We start from the raw sequence: 17,021 nt of genomic DNA on the forward strand, positions 1-17,021 counted from the left end.
ACTTCCTGCTTTTTGTACCTGCTGTGGGTCACACCCCTTGTGCGTCCTCAGCCTATTGCTGTCTGTCACCTGGTATATAGCTCAGCTGCTCCCATCTATCCCTGCCTGAGCATAGTGTTTCATTCAGTGTGTGCTTGCACTCTGAAGGTGCCAGGTCCCGTTCTTTGTCTCCTGCTTTGCGGTATCAGTTCCCGTGTCTGAACTGAGTCCTGTCTGTCTCCTGCCTTGCGGTATCAGTTCCCGTGTCTGAACTGAGTCCTGTCTATGTCTCCTGCCTTGCGGTATCAGTTCCCGTGTCTGAACTGAGTCCTGTCTATGTCTCCTGCCTTGCGGTATCAGTTCCCGTGTCTGAACTGAGTCCTGTCTGTGTTCTCTTGTCTGCCTATCCTGGAGGCTGTATTTCCAGGCCTGTCTGAACACGCTCCTAGCCTGTTCCTTCCGCCTTCTAGGGGCCGATTACCTAGATCCGTTCCTGTATCTTGTCTGTCCTGTCTGAACACGCTCCTAGCCTGTTCCTCCCGCCTTCTAGGGGCTGATTATCTAGACCCGCTCCGGTATCTTGTCTGTCCTGTCTGAACACGCTCCTAGCCTGTTCCTCCCGCCTTCTAGGGGCCGATTACCTAGACCCGCTCCTGTATCTTGTCTGTCCTGTCTGAACACGCTCCTTGCCTGTTCATCCTGCCTCTCTGGGGGCCGTATTCCCAGACCCGCTCCTGTGTCTCGCTGCAGTGTCGGTCTCCTCCGTACACTCAGTTCCAGTCTGAACTCTCTCCTATCCTTTACCTGTTTTGCCTCTATGTCCGTTCCCTTCCTTTTTCTGCAGAGTCTGAACTCGTACCTAACTCCTGCTTGATGTCTCTGTACTACCGTTTGTGAGTTTCTCGTCCACTCGCTACTTCACTGCAAGTACCCTGTGGGTATCTGGCTCTGCCTTTCCCTTCCTGTCTGTTCCGTGTGAACAGAGCCCTGTTCCCCCTGCTCAGTCTAGCCTGCTCTGACTCCTTTGCTCACCGCTCCGGCGGTTCTAGCCTGCTCTGACTCCTTTGCTTACCGCTCTGGCGGTTCTAGCCTGCTCTGACTCCTTTGCTCGCTGCTCCGGCAGCCTTGCTCCGCTCTGACCCTTTTGCTCACTGCTCTGGCAGTCTCGCTCCGCTCTTATCCTTTTGCTCACTGCTCCGGCAGTCTTGCTCCACTCTTGCTCACCGCTCCAGGCGGTCTCGTCCTGCTTTACCCTTGCTCACTGCTCCGGCAGTCTCGCTCAGCTCTGACCCTTTGCTCACCGCTCCTGGCGGCCTTGTCCTGCTCTACTCTTGCTCACCGCTCCAGGCGGCCTTGTCCTGCCCTGTTCTCGCTCACCTCTCTGGGCGGCCTCACTCTGCTGTGTTTTTCCGCCACATCTGTGGTTCTGTTCCTGAGTCCCAGTGTGTACTGGGTCCTATCCCGCCAGTGTCCCTACCTGCTAGTGCCTCCCTGTCTGCACTCTAGCTGTGCTTGCCTGTACCCCTCTGCCTGTATTGTTCCTGAGTCCCAGTGTGTACTGGGTCCTATCCCGCCTGTGTTCCTACCTGCTAGTGCCTCCCTGTCTGCACTCTAGCTGTGCTTGCCTGTACCCCCCCTGCCTGCATACCCGCCTGCCTGCATACCAGTCGTGCCTGCCTATACCCACCAGTCTGTGTGCCAGCCTACCAGTCTGTTCCTGTATTCCCCTGTGTGGGTCAACAGCCGTGTCCGGGGTCTGTCCTGGAGTAGCACCTGGTCCCTCTGCTCGGTTCCTCCTTGGTGCTCTGGCGTCGTATGCCATCGTGCGACCCTGGTCGGATCGGGTGAATACCTAGTTACGCCCCTCCAGGCATTCACTCTCCGGCACGGTCCAGTGGAATCACTACAATCACACGCACACGCCGCTCAGCCCGGGCGTGTGCATTACACTGTACTTTCCGGTACTGCTGCTGCCTCTCTGTGTCCCAGTCTGCTTCTGGTGAAGTGTCCTCGGGTGTCAGGACTCCCATTTCCAGGTCAACAGGTAACTTACCAGGTCTCGCCCTCATTAGGTAAGCCGGGGTACAGTTGGTGGAACCTACCGGGATGTGGTTGTATAGGTCCACTAGATCGGGCAGCTTCTCAGGCCACAGACTGCGTTCTTCCAGGGGCAACATTTTCAGGAGATCCATTACCACCTGGTTCATTTTCTCACAAAGTCCATTAGTTTGCGGATGATAGGGTGTCGTCCTTATCTTCCGGCAGCCATACAGATTGCAGAATTCCTGGAAGACCTCCGCTTCAAAGGCAGGTCCCTGGTCCGTCAGCACTTGGTCCGGGTACCCGTGTGGACGGCAGAAGTGCTGCTGGAAGGCTCTAGCTGCTGATTGAGCCGTTAAGTCCTTAACGGGGACGACAACCAAGAACCGGGAGTAATGATCCACAATGGTTAACGCGTAGACGTAGCCACTTCTGCTTGGGGTCAGTTTTACATGATCCAAGGCTACCAGTTCCAACGGCTGCCGGGTGACGATGGACTGCAGGGGAGTCTTCTGGCTGGCACGGTCCTTCCTTCTTAGGTTGCACGGGCCACAGTCTCTGCACCACCTCTCGATGGTTCCCCTCATGCCTACCCAGTGGAACCGCCCATGCAGCAGGAACTCCAGCTTCTTCCATCTGAAGTGTCCAGCCGCGTCGTGGTATGCCTCCATCACCATGGCTGCGTCTCTCCGTGGAACCACTACTTGCCAGATTAGTTCATGCGTCCGGGAGTTAACCATTCTGCGGCACAACTTCCCCTTGTAAAGGAACAGTCGACTCTTCTCAGCCCACAGTTGCTTGGCTTCCTCCGGAGCGTCTGGGTCAAGGCGAGCCTCTGGCCGAGTCAGCATCTCCTTTACCAGCCGGACGGCAGGGTCACTGTCTTGCGTTTCCTCCCAGTTGTAGTGAGGCAAGGGGTTAAACGTAGCGGCTTGCTTACTCCTTACCCGATGGGAATACTGGATAGTCCCATGACGGTGGAACGCGGGGAGTTCGACTTCTTCCAGTCCCTCTGGATCTTCTCCTACGTCCGGTAGGTTTGGCATCCTGGACAGGGCGTCCGCGTTGGTATTGGAGCGTCCTGCCCGGTATTTGATTGTGAACTCGTAGTTGGACAGACGGGCCATCCATCTCTGCTCTAGGGCACCGAGTCTTGCCGTGTCCAGGTGTGTCAACGGGTTGTTATCCGTGTACACGGTGAACCGGGAAGAAGCGAGGTAGTGCTTAAAGCGTTCGGTGACTGCCCACACCACTGCCAGGAACTCTAGCTTAAATGAGCTGTAATTCTCAGGGTTTCTTTCGGTGGGTCGCAGTTTTCGGCTAGCGTAAGCGATTACTCGTTCTTTCCCCTGCTGGATCTGGGACAGTACGGCTCCTAGCCCGATGTTACTTGCGTCGGTGTAGAGGATAAAGGGCTGGCTGTAATCAGGGTACGCCAGGATTTCATCCCCCGTGAGGGCCATCTTCAGCTGGCGGAAGGACTCTTCTTCTAACTTCTCCCATTTGAAGGGCGGCTTCTGGTTCTTGGCCTTCCGGGACTGGCCTATCAGGAGGTCCTGCATAGGAGCTGCCTTTTTGGTGAAACCGGGAATGAATCTGCGGTAATAGCCTACCAACCCGAGGAACTGCCGCACTTCCTTTACACTGGAGGGACTTGACCATTCCTTAATTGCGGTGATCTTATCAGGGTCGGGGGCCACTCCGTCAGCGCTCACCACGTGTCCCAGGTACTGCACCTTTGGTTTCAAGAGGTGACACTTGGAGGGTTTGACCTTTAAGCCGTAGCTTGCCAGAGCTTTGAACACTTCCGCCAGGTGTTTCAGGTGGTCCTCATAAGTCTTGGAATATACGATGACATCGTCCAGGTACAACAGGACCGTCTCGAAGTTTCTGTGGCCCAGACAGCACTCCATTAATCGTTGGAAGGTTCCCGGTGCGTTGCAGAGTCCGAACGGCATGCAGGTAAACTCGCTAAGTCCCATCGGGGTGGTGAATGCGGTCTTCTCCCGGTCCGCCTCTGCTACAGGAACCTGCCAGTACCCACTAGTGAGATCCAAGGTAGAGAAGAAGTTAGCAGATCTTAAAGCAGCCAAAGACTCCTCTATCCTTGGTAAGGGGTACGCATCCTTGTGTGTGATACGGTTAATTTTCCGGTAATCTACACACATCCTCATGGTGTTGTCTTTCTTTTTGACTAAGACTATAGGAGCTGCCCAGGGGCTACAGCTATCCCTGATCACCCCAGCCTCCTTCATGTCCCTAAGCATCCCCTTGGCGTGTTGGTAGTGTGCAGGGGGTACGGGTCGATACCTCTCTTTTATGGGAAGATGGTCTCCCGTGGGGATGTGGTGTTCTACCCCTTTGACTCGCCCGAAGTCTAACGGGTGTTTACTAAACACTCTCTCGTACTCTTGAACCACCCGATAGACTCCCTGTTTCTGGTGTGAGGGAGTGGAGTCAGTACCCAAATGTAGTTGCTGACACCAGTCCTCCATTGTTTCCTTAGAGCCGTTACCTTCCTCCGGGGAAAATGGAGGCAAGGGTTCTACGGACTGTATGGAATCTTGATTGATGGTATACAATTTGGCTAGCGTGGCATACCGGGGCAGGTACACTTCCCTCTTCCCGATATTTATTATGCGAACGGGCACCCTCCCATGGCGTACATTGACCACCCCCCGTGCTGTCAAAATGGTGGGCCTACTGTCTGAGTAAACTGGTTCTACCATTGCCTGGTAATCTCTACCTCTCAGACCAATAGCTGCCCGGCACCAAATCATCATTTCACTTTTTGGGGGCATAGCAATAGGGAAAGGGTCACACATTCTTACGCTACCAATCTCACCACCGGAGAGTTCTATCTGTTGCCGCCGCATCAGTGCCCGGATCTCTTTCTGGAGCACTCGCTGCTGGCCGGAGCTGGCGTTCTTGGCAACCTGTTGTAAAAGGAAAATCACCTCTGCAAGACAATTTTCAATTACATTAGTTCCTAGAGTTATCTTTGGGTGACTCTCGTGTTTATCAATGTCTACAATGATCAGTCCCTGTGCTGCCAGTTCGACTCTACCGATTTTAATGGTCACCTCTTTAAATCCAATCTGTGGCACGGGCTGACCATTGCTGGCGATGATACTCAAGTCGTCGTCAGGGTAGCGGGTGATATCCGAGTCATTCCAGTACTGCTTGAAGAGCACGTACGGGATAGTGGTGACCTGTGACCCGGTGTCCAATAGGGCACTCATAGGGATGCCATCCAGTACCACAGGCAAGACTGGACGTCCTCCCACATATCTGTCGTGCCAGTTCGATGGGCCTGATGATCTTTTTCCTGGGGGTTGGCCCTCTACCCCAGGTTGTGCCAGTTTAAAGGACAGTACCTTGCCATATGTCCGGGTTGATTGCAGCGGCGGCAGATGGGTTGTCCGTCCTCGTTGTATCGGTCGCTGGGTCTTCCTCTGGCCGGTGGGGTCCTCCTTGGTCGACGCCACGGGATGTCCTCCGGTCCGGATGCCAGCTGGATCTTCCCTGGAGTGGAAACCTGTAAAGACTGCACAGTTCGGGTTAGCGCGGCAACGCTTTTAGCTAGCTCTTGGACCTGATGGTGCAGGTCTGGAGCCGGGTCATTGTTCAAAGCCTGCGCATCAGCTCCCACAGGCCCTGCCGACAAGGGCGCCGCCTCCTGGTGGTAAGTGGTAGTGGGGCGTCTGTGGGTCACAACGCCACCTGGTGCTGGTTCTCGGAGCACCCGGATGGCTCTGTCCTTGAACTGTGCAAATCCCAGATGAGGGTCCTGTAAGGCCATTGCCCGCAACTGGGTTCGGTGGGCATTGCAATATAAATCCTCTATAAATTGTTCAGTCAACAGCCTGTCCTCGTCTCCCACGCCGTCAGGGTCGGTCTGCTTAATGGCTCTCAGGGCCTCTTGTAGGTTCAGGGCATAGTCCCTTATACTCTCATGTGCCCGCTGTTTGCACCCGTAGAATCTAAGCTTGATCTCGGCTGAGGTGCGGGTATCAAAGGTGTCCCTCAGCCGGGTTAGTATCTCTGCGACAGTCCTCCTCCCAGGTGGCCAGGACTTTACCTCCCTTTTGGCTGCCCCGGTTAATTGGGCCACCAGGATGCTCACTTTTTGCTCCTCTGTGAGGGGGTACACCTGGAAGAGGCTATCCAGCTTTTCTCTAAAGTCATGCAGGGTATGTGACTCCCCTGAGTACTGGGGTAGCCAGGCTGCCCCCGGGATATAGGGCATGGCGAAAGGCATGACCGCAACAGCGGTGGCGCTGGCGGGGGTTGAAGCGGTGAAGCTCTCCTCCGTATCCGACATCCTTCTCCCCCCTAGTGGACCGTGGCCTACCTTGCGATGATCCTCTTCCGTAGGCCGCGGCTCCGCAGTGGATCGTCAGGGTTGAGGACCTTCCGTCGCGCTCCTGTGACGTCGGCGTCTGCTGGGCTCCTTCCAGGACCTTACGCAACGTCCGGACGTGAGGCGGGACTTCAGTTCTCGCGCGCTTTCGGAGTCCACGCCCCTCTTCTTCCCGCGCGGCGTCCTCGAGATGGCGTCCAATGGCGGGAAACCTCCACGGATGGCGGGAAGAATGTAGAAGATGGCGCCGGATGGCGGGAATCTTCACCACTGGTAAGTTTGAACAGTCTTTTTCAGGCACGCAGTACCCGGTGGTTGCGGGCACGAAATCCTGCCGACTACGCCAAAAGTTGACGCGCCCCTGGGCCTGTGTCGCGCTGCGTTGCGCACGCGGGAGCTTACCCGGAGCCGGATCTCTTGAGGGTTGTAGTCTCGTGGCGGTGATCCGGTCCGTGCCCAGGGAGTCAGACTAAGTGGCGCTGTATTAGAGGTAGATGTTGGACGACTACGCCACCCGTTGAGTACAGCTAAGGAGCTGCTGCTGCAGGGCAGACCGCTGAGGCCGGTGGTAGGATTATGCAGCGTGATAGTATAACCCCCAACGGGAGGGGTATGGCCTCAGGGCAGCCGACGTGGATGATGGGGGTAGCAGGAACCACTCGGAGACGGTACGGTGTAGTTCAGGGTCTTTATTGGTGACAAAGATAGACCCTCCCGGAGTACTGGCTAGCGATTGGGGCCTGGTCAGTCCTTGAGCAGATGGGATCTCCCCTGGCCAGGCGGAGTTGTAGGCCTCCCAAACTAACGATACTCTTCCGGCTACCTTGCTAGAGGCGGGTATAAGTAGCCCACGTCCCTGAGTGTACCGTGTGGTGCTCACCCGTATGGCCGGTGACTCGGGGCCTTCTAGTAGCTTCCGCTCCACGACGGCGGTGCTGGTCCCACGCGTGTGACCGTGCCTTCGGGTTTCTGGGCCAGAGGACCTGCAATCCCCTGCCGGTCGGTTTCTGCTGCTGGATAGGAGTTAGTCCCCACAGCCTCGGACTCCGGGTCCGGTGATAACTTCTCAGTCAGGGCGAGCTCTGCAGCTGCCAGCCCCTGACTCCTTGTAGCACTGCTCCCACAGAGCTCCTGATGTTCTTTTCCTATATCTGCTTCTCTGTCTCTACTTCTTCTCTACTCACTAACCCTGCCTCAGCCCTAGGTTTATATAGGGGAAGTTCTTCCCCTCCCAGGACTGGGCAGGAGGTGTGGCATGCACAGGATCCCTGACCAAGAGACCTCCCACCTGCTCTCAGACATAACATTGCTGTTACTGTGGAAACCAGACCCCTGGGGTGCCACATATCCACCAGACTTCTGCACAACACAACTGATGGTCCCAACCCCATTTATAAGGCAAGAAATCCCACTTATTAAACCTGACAGGGCACACCTGTGAAGTGAAAACCATTTCTGGTGACTACCACTTGAAGCTCATTAAGAGAATGCCAAGAGTGTGCAAAGCAGTCATCAAAGCAAAAGGTGGCTACTTTGAAGAACCTAGAATATAAGACATATTTTCAGTTATTTCACACTTTTTTGTTAAGTATATAATTCCACATGTTAATTCATAGTTTTGATGCCTTCAGTGTGAATGTACAATTTTCATAGTCATGAAAATACAGAAAAATCTTTAAATGAGGTGTGTCCAAACTTTTGGTCTGTACTGTATGGCCGGAGTGCACAGTATATGGCCGGACTGTACAGTATATGGCCGGGCTGTATAGTATATGGCCGGGCTGTACAGTCTATGGCCGGACTGTACAGTCTATGGCCGGGCTGTACAGTATATGGCCGGGCTGTGTAGTATATGGCCGGAGTGCACAGTATATGGCCGGACTGTACAGTATATGGCCGGAGTGCACAGTATATGGCCGGACAGTACAGTATATGGCCGGAGTGCACAGTATATGGCTGGGCTGTACAGTATATGGCGGGAGTGCACAGTATATGGCCGGACTGTACAGTATATGGCCGGAGTGCACAGTATTTGGCCGGACTGTACAGTATATGGCCGGAGTGCACAGTATATGGCCGGGCTGTACAGTATATGGCCGGAGTGCACAGTATATGGCCGGAGTGCACAGTGTCAGGAAAACTTGCCGGCCGGTGAGTGCAGCTCTCTGGCGCCCCCTTGCCTCTCAGGTCAGTCAAGGTACTGCATCTAGAGTAAGTAGTGCCAGGAAGCCGCTACCAGCGGGGGAAAACACGGTAGTGTGTTATCCCTTACACGTCACCAATCCGTGACGCCACAATACAGGCACAACTCTCTGGCGCCCCCTTGCCTCTCAGGTCAGTCAAGGTACTGCACCTACAGCGAGTGGTTGCCGGAGAGGCTGTCCTGTAGCCCACTGGGTATTTGAGGCCCTTTGCAGTGAGGGCGGTATATATATATTTCTCTGGCTGCGCCAGTAATATATATCCACACCTCCGACCGTCACTGCCAGCCTTCCTCAAATCCAGATGGTAAGATGCCACCAGTTCCTCGTTTGATGCAAGCCCGGTATTAATGGACTTGTATCGGGTCAGGAACCAACCCGGTAGCGTTCATGGCTTCGGGGAGGAGAACGATTACAGAACAAAAGAAACAGAACTATTAAATTTTATATTTAATCCAAAAGGGAGGCAGTGTTTAGGAAAAATATATACATAAGGATGTTACAAAGGGGGCATTAAAATACATAAACAGTTACATAATATAAACAGGGTAAAGAGTGAAAATTACTTACACTACACGATCGAGGAGACGATTCAATATAGTGGGAGGGGGGGTTCTCCAGATTGCTGTTATTGAACAGGACCCTTTGCGTATAATTCGTATTCCCCCCAGCAATGAGTACTTCTGTCTTCCCCATAGACTCTTTTATTCCTAAGGGAGATCTGGCCACACGCCCCTGGTGGTGACATCATGTGGGCTGGTCTCCAGACTGTACATTTTTATTAGAACCGCTGATTTCTGCGATAACTCATCGCCTGTTAATCGCAGAAGCTCGCAAACTACGCCATATTTTCCCTCATGATTTTATCTTTCTTTTGATATTATGCATCACATCGCTGCAGTCTGCTATTCTGGGGTTCTTGCACTACGGCCCCCCGATGTTGGTTACGGCCGTGGAAAAATACCTGCATATTCCGGGGCTGATTTGGTTACTCCACATATGGGTCCCGTTATTGTCGGACCTATAGAACTCATATTATTTCATCTCTAATATCGGAGTCATCATGTCTGCAAATTCCCCTTTGAAGCTGGGGAACTGGTCTTCAACAGTTACATGTAAATTAGCGCAAGCCCGCATAGTAATTACCCCCTGCTCTCTCAGAGACAAGAGGCTTGGTTCCCTAACGAAGTTTTCACACTTCTTCCCTGGCCGTGTGTGAATAACTATTTATCAGTAGTGCGTTAATTGGGGATTTGTGCTGGCAGAAGGAGAATAAGGGAGGGGGGTGAACATCTGTGTCACTCAGGTGGAAGGACATTTTCCTGATATCAATATTTTATAATATTCCTGACACACAGTATATGGCCGGACTGTACAGTATATGGCCGGGCTGTACAGTATATGGCCGGACTGTACAGTATATGGCCGGAGTGCACAGTATATGGCCGGGCTGTACAGTATATGGCCGGACTGTATAGTATATGGCCGGACTGTACAGTATATGGCCGGGCTGTACAGTATATGGCCGGACTGTACAGTATATGGCCGGAGTGCACAGTATATGGCCGGGCTGTACAGTATATGGCCGGACTGTATAGTATATGGCCGGACTGTACAGTATATGGCCGGGCTGTACAGTATATGGCCGGACTGTATAGTATATGGCCGGGCTGTACAGTATATGGCCGGACTGTATAGTATATGGCCAGGATGTAGAGTATGTGGCCGGGCTGTATAGTATATGGCCGGACTGTACAGTATATGGCCGGGCTGTATAGTATATGGCCGGACTGTACAGTATATGGCTGGGCTGTATAGTATATGGCCGGACTGTACAGTATGTGGCCGGGCTGTATAGTATATGGCCGGACTGTACAGTATATGGCTGGAGTGCACAGTATATGGCCGGGCTGTATAGTATATAGCCGGACTGTACAGTATATGGCCGGGCTGTATAGTATATGGCCGGATTGTACAGTATATGGCCGGGCTGTATAGTATATGGCCGGACTGTACAGTATATGGCCGGGCTGTATAGTATATGGCCGGACTGTACAGTATATGGCCGGGCTGTATAGTATATGGCCGGATTGTACAGTATATGGCCGGGCTGTATAGTATATGGCCGGACTGTACAGTATATGGCCGGGCTGTATAGTATATGGCCGGACTGTACAGTATATGGCCGGACTGTACAGTATATGGCCGGGCTGTATAGTATATGGCCGGATTGTACAGTATATGGCCGGGCTGTATAGTATATGGCCGGACTGTACAGTATATGGCCGGGCTGTATAGTATATGGCCGGAGTGCACAGTATACGGCCGGACTGTACAGTATATGGCCGGGCTGTACAGTATATGGCCGGGCTATACAGTATATGGCCGGGCTGTACAGTATATGGCCGGGCTGTACAGTATATGGCCGGGCTGTACAGTATATGGCCGGGCTGTACAGTATATGGCCGGGCTGTACTGCTGCCTACAAACAGGTGACAGTTTGGCTCTTTTACCACATATTCCTCTCATTTCGCCTTTATACAGGGGCAGCTCCATGCGTTCTTATGGGCAGCAGCAGCCACCACAGCCTGAGCCCTCCTCCAGCCTATCACAAGCCCCGGACTGGAGCGGTGGGCGGAGTCACAGTGCATTTTAGGTCATCGTATAGCAGGTCTCATTGCCCTCAATGACGGCCTTCAGAACAGGGATGCGCTTACCTCCCTGCTTCCTATTGGCTGAACGGGAAGGCTGTGTCTTCTATGCGAGCATCGATTGGTGGAAACGGAGTTAACGTTCTTGAATCCCTAAAGTTGTGAGTGCGTCTCTCCCGGGGGTGTTCTGCAGGTGGTACAGGCCTCACGGTGCGTCACACTGTCACGTCGGCGCGGGCAGGTAGGTGGCCTCGTCCTTCTCGCCGCTCAGGTCGGTACAGTCCAGTGCACGGCTGGCAGGCCTGGGCGCACGCTGGTGGTGGCTGCGGTGAGGAGCCAGACCTGCCCTCTCTAGTGAGTGCTGCCGCCGACGCCCTGTGTGTGACCCCGCCAATATAAGGGCCGCCTGGTCACTGAGTGGCGCTGACAATGACGGGCACCCTGCTCTCCTCTGCCTGATGGAACCCTGGGGAGAGAATGCCACAAATTCCGCTGTTTGGCCCATTAACCAGTACAAGACCGGTTTCCCTTTCATTACAAGCAGTTTTAATGGGGTGTTCTCAAGTGTGGGAATTATTCCCTGTCTGTGGAATATGGGATAGTAAATTCCTAAGGCTGTGTGCACACATTGGAGCTGTGGTGCGTTTTTCTTTCCGGATTTGTTGCAAAACCTGAAGCCAGCAAAGTGAATGAGAAACCTGAGTTGTGCACATGTTGAGTATTTGGTGCAGAAAATAATCTGCAGCATGTCAATTCTCTGCGATTTTTGCCTTTTTCACCCATTGACTGCACTGCTAAAATGCACCTGCGTTTTCCTGCCAAGAGATGCAGAAATTTCTGCACACAAAATACTCAACGCCAGCGCCGCCCCTCATCCTGCATTCAGTTATGGAGGAGGGAGCGTCATGTGACACTCCCTCTCCCATCATTCCCTGCCATTCCATTGCCTCTGACGCAATGGAATGGCAGGTGACGTCACCACACTGTGCCAGGCAGTGATGCTGCAGAGCCCGTAGCAGCAGGGGAACGAGTAGGGTTAAGAATTGTATGTATCAGTGATTACATGGTGTCCATAATACTGCAGGACTGTGGGGGGCTGCGTTACACTTTATGATGCATTATACTCTTGTCGGGTGGGGAGGGGGGTGGCTGCATTACACGCTGTCGGGTGGGGAGGGGGAATGCATTATGCTATGGGGTGCATTATGCTAAACAATCAAAATGCGGCCTATTCATCAAGTGATTGGATTGTTAATGCCGCAAACAAAATCATCGTTGTCAGCAGCACATCGCCCCATGTAAACTGAAGATGTGCTGCTGATAACATGATACTGTACGGGGATAGATTGATCTATTAGTGATTGTTCGGTGCCCATCATTCTTCCTCAGCCGGTGTAAAGAAGCCGGGAAACAAGCGTCAAACTACTTCAATATTGTCGATCACACTCATTTAGCGGCCTGAACTCAGCACATGTAAATACAACCAAAATATTTCTGTGTGATGGTGCAATATGTTAGCATTTGGGGCTCCACTTTAAACTTGTGCCCACTGGGACCCCCCACTGATCGTGAGAGCCTCTGAAGAGCCCTGTGTGCGTGGAGTGGTGGACGGCCATGTGCTACCGATCATTTCATTGTTAACCCCTTACTTACCGGGGACGTATTAGTACGCATATTTGCGTACCCTCCGTTCAGTGAGGGCTGCTGCGCTGAGCCCTCACTGAACGGAGCACATGTCAGCTGATTCTTACAGCTGACATGTGCCCGCAACAGCCGCGGGTGGAATCGCGATCCACCCACGGCTGTTAACCAGTTAAATGCTGCTGTCAATCTCCGACAGCAGCATGTAGCGCGTCATAAGCCCCGCCCACCGGCGACCCCGTCACGTGATCGCGGGTCGCCGATGGGCGTGCATGACAACCCAGGGTCTGCAGCAGACGCCTGTGGTTGTCATGATCTTGTCGCTATGAGCGCCACCTAGTGGTCGGCGCTCATAGCACAGGACCATTTCTGCTGCATGCAGGGGATCTGCTCGTCCCCTGTATGTAGCAGAGGTGATCGGATAGTTGCTGCTTCTAGTCTCCTATGGAGACTATAGAAGCATGCAAAAAGTAAAAAAAAAAAAAGTTTTTAAAAATATAAAAAAAAATAAAAAAATATAAAAGTTTAAATCACCCCCCTTTCGCCCCATTCAAAATAAAATATATATAAAAAAAAAACCCACATACACATATTTGGTATCGCCGCGTTCAGAATCGCCCAATTTATCAATATAAAAAAAGAATTATTCCGATCGGTAAACGGCGTAGCGATAAAAAAATTCTAAACGCCAGAATTACGTTTTTTGGTCGCCGCAAAATTGCAATAAAATGCAATAACGGGCGATCAAAACATCGGATCTATCCCAAATGTTATCAATAAAAACGTCAGCCTGGCTCGCAAAAAATAAGCCATCAACCAGCCCCAGATCACGAAAAATGGAGACACTACGGGTCTTAGAAAATGGCGCTTTTTTTTTTTTTTTTTTACCAAATTTTGGAATTTTTTTTCACCACTTAGATATAAAAGAACCTATACATGTTTGGTGTCTATGAACTCGTAATGACCTGTAGAATAAGAAGGGCAGGTCAGTTTTAGCATTCAGTGAACATGGTAAAATAAATAAATAAAAAACAACTGTGGTATTGCACTTTTTTTGCAATTTTACCGCACTTGGAATTTTTTTCCCGTTTTCCCGTACAGGATATGATAAAACTAGTAATGGCGTTGAAAAGCACAACTCGTCCCGCAAAAAATAAGCCCTCACATGGCCATATTGACCAAAAAATAAAAACGCTATGGCTCTGGGAACAAGGGGAGCAAAAACGAAAATGCAAAAACGAAAAATGCTCCGGGGCTTAAGGGGTTAAAGGGAATCTGTCAGTAGGATCAGCCCTCCTAATTCGTCTATATGGGCATGTCAGTCATCGGAAGCTGAATAAAATGATACCTTGATATCTATGATCTGATGTCTTATTCCAGAGAAATCCACGGTTTTCTAATCTGTAAATGAGCTGTTCCAGACTGTGGGCTGGACACTGATCTGTATGAGAATCTGCCTCCAGAGCTTATTGGAATGGGACCGCCAGTGATAGAGCGCTGTGCTCGGTTAACCTTCAGCACTCTCATAAGAATGAATACTCGATTGATCACTGTTCCGCTCACTCTGGGGATCGTGGAGTCTCATGGGTCGGACCCTCAGCAATTGAGAAGTTATCCACTATGCCATTGATATTTGTTTTGTAATGAATATTTAAAACATAAATTACCGGTGGTTTATCATATCTTCGGGAAGCTGAGTTCAATGTCCCTAGCCACACACAGGCCTGATTACTGCCACACCTGTTCTCCATCAAGAAATCACTGAAATAGCACCTGCCTGACAAAGTGAAGTAGACCAAAAGATCCTGAAAAGATAGACATCATGCTGCGATCCAAAGAAATTCAAGAACAAATGAGAAGCAAAGTACGATATTTTTCGGACTATAAGGCGCACCCAAAATTTTCAGGAGGAAAATAGGGGAAAAAAATTTAATGCATCAAACGGGAGTCTGTCTTACAGACCGAATTCAGCTTGCCAGCAAGGGGCGGCGGCGTTGATGGAGCGGGGACACAGGAGGTGTTCGGAGCAGCAAGGCTGTGAGTCCCATCCCAGGCTGGAAGAAGCGGCTGGTCAACGTTAGAAAACATTGAAGTGCAGGGGCTCCGAACTTTCACAAATGTTGGCGAAGCCCCCGCACCGCCGAGGACCGTCAAGCACCCCCTCCTACCACCCTGGGACTCACAGCGTCGTGTCTCTGGACATCGCCCTCCTCCAAGCGCAGGACCTGCAGCATCGCCCACAGTATCACCTGGCTCCTGCCGCCGAGCACTTCTGGTAAGCTACATACAGTCTACAGGACACATCCCTATTTTCCCCCCAACATTTGGGTGAAAAAAAAAAAAAATGCATCTTATATTCCGAAAAATACGGTAATAGGGAGATCTATCAGTCGGGGAAAGGTTATAAATCCATTTCTAAAGCTTTGGGACTCCAATAAACCACAATGAGAACCATTATCTACAAATGGCGAAAACATGGAACAGTGGTGAACCTTCCCATGAGTGGCCGGCTGACCAAAATTACCCCAAGAGCGCAGCAACGACTCATCCAAAAGGTCCTAAAAGACCCCACAACAACATCCAAAGAACTGCAGGCCCCAGTTAAGGTCAGTATTCATGACTCCACCATAGGAAAGAGACTGGGTAAAAAGGTCATACATAGCAGAGGCGAAAACCACTGCTGAGCAGAAAGAACATAAAAGTTCTTCTAAGTTTTGCCAGAAAATATCTTGATGATCGCCATTCTTTTGAGAGAATACTCTGTGGACTGACGAGACAAAAGTTGAAATTTTTGGAAGGTGTATGTCCCATTACATCTTGCATAGAAGTAACACAGCATTTCAGAAATGGAACATCATACCAACAGTAAAATATGGTGGTGGTAGTGTGATGGTCTGGGGCTGTTTTGCTGCTTTAGGACCTGGAAGATTTGCTGTGGTAAATGGAACCATGAATTCTGCGGTCTACCAAAAAATCCTGAAGAATGTCTGGCCATCTGTTTTTGATTTCAAAGCTGAAGCGCACTTGGGTTATGCTTCAGGACAATAATCCAAAACACACCAGCAAGTCCAACTCTGAATGGCTTAAGAAAACAAAATTAAGACTTGAGTGGTCTAGTCAAAGTTCTGATCTTAAACTGATTGTGATGTTGTGACATGACCTTAAGAAGGCGGTACTTGCTCGGAAACCCTCCAGAAATACCACAATTTTGCAAAGATGAGTGGGCCAAAATTCCTCGAGTGTTGGAAAAGACTCATTCTCTGTTATCGCAAATGCTTGATTGCAGTTGTTGCTGCTAAGGGTGGCCCAACCAGTTATTAGGTTTAGGGGGCAATCACTTTTTCACACACAGACCTGTAGGTTTGGATACCTCTGGGGACTTTTCAGTATACTTTTATGATTGCTGATTGGCATATTAACCCTATTTACAGGGTAAAATCAGACTCCTGTCTGCACCTAAACCTGATCTGGGTCTGACCTAGCAGCTGTGACTTCCTCCTGGCGATCAAATGATCACTGACACAAGTGGAGGAAGCAGCGAGCTTTCTGCCTTCTGAACTATATAGATGTATATGTTCAGAGCTGTGTATACAGCAAACAGGAACACAGAGGTGATGATAAACTATCTCCATTTTCTTTGTGGGGAGTCCAGCAGTTCCTGACAGTGGCTCCCTGCTCTTGCATTTGTATGATCTTGGTCTGCTGGTAACACTGCAGTGATGTTCTGAAATAACTTTGAGCGAGCCCTAACTCTGCACACGAGTATATGGCACGGCCGAGTTATATGCAATGTTTTATTGGATAGCACTCGGGCCAATGTTGCTGCAGATCTGCTAGTTTTTTTTTTCTCATTTATATTTGGCATGAAGAAAAAAAAATCCCAGCATGCTGTGAATGGCTCCAGAATTCAAATTGTATACACCCATACAAGTCTGTGGTTGCTTAGGAAACATCGGAGTGCACTGGGATGACATCTGCGGACTCAGACATTGGAGAGGATGGAGAAATTTAAGTTCTTTATCTTCTCCACACCTTTTTAATATGATTCTCTTATGTGTTAAAATCAGATCATACCAAGATGACGCTCAGCTCAATCTCTGACAGAATTTAAGCCGAGTGTCATTGGCCCGATTCTCTCGCATGAGG

General features: G+C 50.9%; 1 protein-coding gene and 1 long non-coding RNA gene across 4 annotated transcripts in view; one reads left to right on the plus strand and one right to left on the minus strand.

Annotated features, from left to right (window-relative positions):
- Positions 1-17,021, minus strand: part of LOC141165941 (uncharacterized) — a 70,169-nt gene that overhangs the window by 33,489 nt on the left and 19,659 nt on the right. The gene's annotated exons all lie outside the window — the stretch shown is intronic.
- AASS (aminoadipate-semialdehyde synthase) overlaps positions 11,263-17,021 on the plus strand; it is an 88,837-nt gene continuing 83,078 nt past the window's right edge. Inside the window, exon 1 of one of the 3 annotated variants that reach the window (XM_073652057.1) lies at positions 11,263-11,395. The gene's annotated coding sequence lies outside the window, so the exon portion shown is untranslated. Of the gene's footprint in view, positions 11,589-17,021 lie in introns of all 3 variants that reach the window. The other 2 variants (XM_073652055.1, XM_073652056.1) reach the window with 2 other exon arrangements.

This window comes from Phyllobates terribilis, unplaced genomic scaffold (genome assembly GCF_046119375.1).
Source record: "Phyllobates terribilis strain yellow unplaced genomic scaffold, ASM4611937v1 Scaffold_11__3_contigs__length_659146591, whole genome shotgun sequence".
In the NCBI taxonomy this organism is placed as follows: domain Eukaryota; kingdom Metazoa; phylum Chordata; class Amphibia; order Anura; family Dendrobatidae; genus Phyllobates; species Phyllobates terribilis.